Genomic DNA, 4,377 nt, shown 5'->3' on the forward strand with positions numbered 1-4,377 from the left:
GGACCTTAGAGCATTTCTGTGGTGTTAACATTGATGAGAGTAGTGGTGACCAGAGACTTTGTGGCAACGGGCCCATGTGGGAAAAGTAAACAGACCTCAACTCATGTCCAGTGAGGGCAACTTTGAAGCCATTCTTAGTCAAGGGGAACCTGAAGGACATGGTAGAGACCAGCTGGCAGCAGAGTGGAGGGCTGGGGCTGACATGAAGACATATTTACACATATAGTCCCATATCTACATTCTTAGTTCTGAGGAGTCTCAGAAATTTATATTTCTATGTCAGTTTCCCCTTGCTTGTAAAAATCACAGACATACCTTCTCGATCCTTGAAGCACTCAAGTCAACAGAGAACGGATGACAGGAAGGATCAACATGATAGAAAGCAACACAAGGATGGGGACATGTGAGGATCCATGCATGACAGAACAGGCCCAGGTCATCAACCAACATCAGTGAAAAACACAGGCAGCCCACCTCTTTAAAATATGCACTGAAGAGTTGCACTTAGGAGGTAAAGGGAGCTTCAGCCTGGTGACATAACTGCTTTTGTGCAGGAATGACTAATGGCTTCTCATTCTCCAGGATGAGATATATATGAGGAGCCTGTTTGTGGCTGATTGAAGATTAATGAGGTTTTACTGCTAGTCACAAAGCATTAAATAACAAATGAGTAACTTATAGGTACGAACAACATTGGTGCTTGCATTTTGCTGTATTTCTCCTTGGAAAGCATATGGTGAAAGACAGCCAAAGCCTTTTCTTTTCTAAGACAAATACTTTGGGAGTTGGGGAAATAGATCAGGTAGGAAAGTGCTTTCCATGCAAGCATGAGGACCCGAGTTCAAATCTCAGGATCCTTGTAAAATTTTGGGCCTGGTCATTTGTGATTATTATACTAGCAAGGAAAGAAGAGTCAGGAGGATCCCTGGGGCTTGCTGGCCAATCACCCTACCCAAATAGGTGAGTCTCAGGTCCTTGAGGTAGACCTCAAAACTCAGGTGGATAGCTCTTGAAGAAGGAAACTCAAGGTTGACCTCTGGCCTCCATTCCCATATTCATACACATATACTTGCATGTGTACTCACATGCAAATGGGGACATTTTTAAAATATAGAAAAAATATTTTCTGTTCCCCTGTTTAAAATTATGATTGGCCTTGGATAATCTCACTTGACTTGTTAGACACAACTGTCTAACCTCCCTGTTCCATTAATTCTGCACCCAAGCAAGCATGTGCTCTTTCTTCAGAGCTCGGTGACAGGTGATGGCCATAAGTTTTCAGTCCTCCTCCGGGCTATCCATTTTAGCCATAAATATGCAGTTCTCCCCACTACACTTGTGAACTTCTCTCATTCTTAACTTTGGACTTGGCTGCGGAACCGCCTGTGTTGATTGGATAGGGGTAAAGATGAGAGTGTGGGGGTTCTGCACAGGAACTTGAAGAAGGTCCCGGTGTTTCCCTTTTCCATTTGGGTTTCTACCATTGCTTAGAGTAGAACATGACTCAGTTGGTCTTCTAGTGCAAGGAAGACAAAGGACTTACAGACAGCCCAGCCACGCACTACTGAGCTGAGATCAGCCCACTCTGAGCTAACCCCAGCTCCCAAGCATGTCAGTAGTTTAAGTTGTCTGTTAAGCAGTCAGACAAAGTCAACAGTTCAATCATTTCCTGAGTCTCGTGATATTCCAGACATGGATGAGTAGCAGGACCTATGCAGATATGGAAAGTCGACTCTTATCTCCTGATGGTCTCATCTCATCCCAATGAGCTTTCTGTTCTGTGCCCTCACAGAACATGTTCCCAGGCTCCCTGTCTCCTGCTCCAATATCATCTTAGGTCATAATTTCCATAGCATTCTCCTAATTGGTGGCTGTCACGATGCCAATCAAGAAAGCTAAGAAAACATTATGGAAATTCTCATTAAAGTTTGGCAGCCAGATTTTCAAAGAATGCTTCCCTTTTCTTCTAAAATCAAAGTCATTCAAAGATCACTTTAAACACGGGGCTCTGGAAGAGTTGCCTATGAGTCTCCATGCAGCCGAGTGTTTCTATTTCCTTTGTCTAGGATGTTGAATGTATCTGAATTGTTCATGTCCAATCTCTTCCATTTGTGACTCACAAAATTATGACATTGATAGTCTTTAGATCAGTAACTGGCAAGCCCTGCTAAAACAGCAAACTTTCAATGCATGTCAGGGCAGGTCTAAAGTTTTAACTACTTGGAGATTGAAGCCAAATAATCACTTGGGCCCATGAATTAAAAATGAGCCTGAGCAGCATAGTGAGCCTCCGTCTCAAAAGAAAAATGGTCAAGCTTTTCTTAGGGTCCTTTAAAAAAAAGCAATTTGGTATAAATTTGCATAAATCTCACTCTTGAAGTCTTACAGGAAGAACTGTTTAACTGGGTTGTAAGCTCTGCAGGCGACCTTGCTCCATTTCTCAACCTCTTGTCTGGACCACCCTGAATATCTGGATACTTTTCTCTACTTCATAGGTCATCATTGAGTGGACTTTGAAGGAACTGATCAGCTTAGATCCTGACCCTATCTGCTTCTCCTGGTCCCTTAAACTCCAAGGCCCTCGGTAATATGCAAGTCATCTGCCTTTACATCTAGAATTCAAATTCTTCTCCACACACAGCCACCTCTCTTGACTTTCCAACTCAACAACCCTCTGGGCTTTCCATTCATTGTAATGTACAGTCAGTGGGAGATCGGACCCCAGACCAGTTTCTTTTCTATTGTTCTGATAGAGCAAACCTTCATTTTGGTTGATACCTTAGCCTGTCTTAAGGGGGAAAGGAGGTGGAGGAGGAGTAGATGAAGGAGGAGGAGGAAGAGGAAGAGGAGGAAGAGGAGGAGGAAGAAGAAGAGGAGGAAGAGGAGGAGAGGAGGAGGGAGATGAGGAAGAGGAGAAGGAGTAGGTAAAGGAGGAGGAAGAGGAGAAGAGGAGAAGGAGGAAGAGGAAGAGGAGGAAGAAGAAGAGGAGGAGGAACTAAGACCCAACTTCCATCTGTCAGTGATAAGTGACTTGCTGCCTTGGAATAGATTTGGGTAAAGCAGAATTAAATGACATCCCAGAAATGTCAATGGCCACAGTGCAATAGGCAGGTTTACAATGCACATCAAAACCGATTAGAATTATTGAAGTGCATTCCAGACTACAGAGCTGCTGACTGATGTGAAGATCAATAAATAATTCTGGCACATGGTGCATTTAAACTGCATCACCATTTGGCACTTGGTGGTCAGATGCCAGCTGCTCCACGTGGTTACAGGTTTTCCTTACCTGTCTTAAAAGAATTATATAATATCCCAGGAGCACCGAAGAGTATTCTGGAAGAGTATTAAGAGAGAATGAGGTTCATGTCTGACCTGCCTGCTTAGAAACTTCTTTCAGATGTGGAATAGTACTTGGCCTTCCTTAGCTTTGTGAAGTACCTTCTCTCTTTTGTCACTGCCTCCTCTGGGAATTTACCTTACCTAGAGGGCAGTTAACATTAACTGTCACTGAAAGTCAGTGCAATTAGAGGACAAGTAGTGGGGCCTATAAGGTGACATTATTCCAAGTAAACTGAATCCCAAAGAATTAGCCTATTGTTTGGATTTTTAATCTTCCCAATGGCTCATGTATTAAAGATTGGTTCCCAGCATGGCGACTGTTGGAAGATTGCTGCAGGGCCTAGTAGCAAGTCTTTGGATCACTGGGAATGTGCTCTCAAAGGCTGTGGGATTCTTTCTCTTGCTTCCTACACATGGACATGAAGTAACCGGTCCTGTTCTCATCTTTTTGTCCTAGTGTGTGACCAACCTACCACAGGAGCACAATACACAGGATCAGACCTGGTTAGAATTTCAAAGCTATGTGCCCCAATAAACCCTTCCTCTATTTAAATCTACGAATGTCTTAGGTACTTTGTTTTGGTGACAGAAAGCTTTGTAGGACAAGTTTTATTTAAAAAAAAAAAAGTCAAGCAGGGCAGATCAAATGATAGTTTTAATTTAATTGGGAAGGTTATCATTTAGAGGATTCCTATAAAAAATACTTTTGTGAAGCTGAAAAGACATCTGTAGTGTGTGTGGTAAGTATATATTATACTCGATACAAATTAAATAAGAGTGCACAGAACACATTTTTAGATGCAGAATTACTGTGAATTTGCTCCAATGCTTATAGATAGGTCAATCATATCTCTGAATAGTCAGTCTAGCCTTTCCTCCAGTGCAGGCAACTGACAACTGAATTCTCCCAGCACCTGCTTCATGCCCTGAGGTTAGCTAGAACTTTTTTTTTGGCTAAATGGATGAATGTCTTGAGGGGCACGTTTAACAACATAAAAAACATTTTATACTGTTTTAATACATAAGCCAGGGACA

Source organism: Rattus rattus, chromosome 10 (genome assembly GCF_011064425.1).
Source record: "Rattus rattus isolate New Zealand chromosome 10, Rrattus_CSIRO_v1, whole genome shotgun sequence".
Lineage (NCBI taxonomy): Eukaryota > Metazoa > Chordata > Mammalia > Rodentia > Muridae > Rattus > Rattus rattus.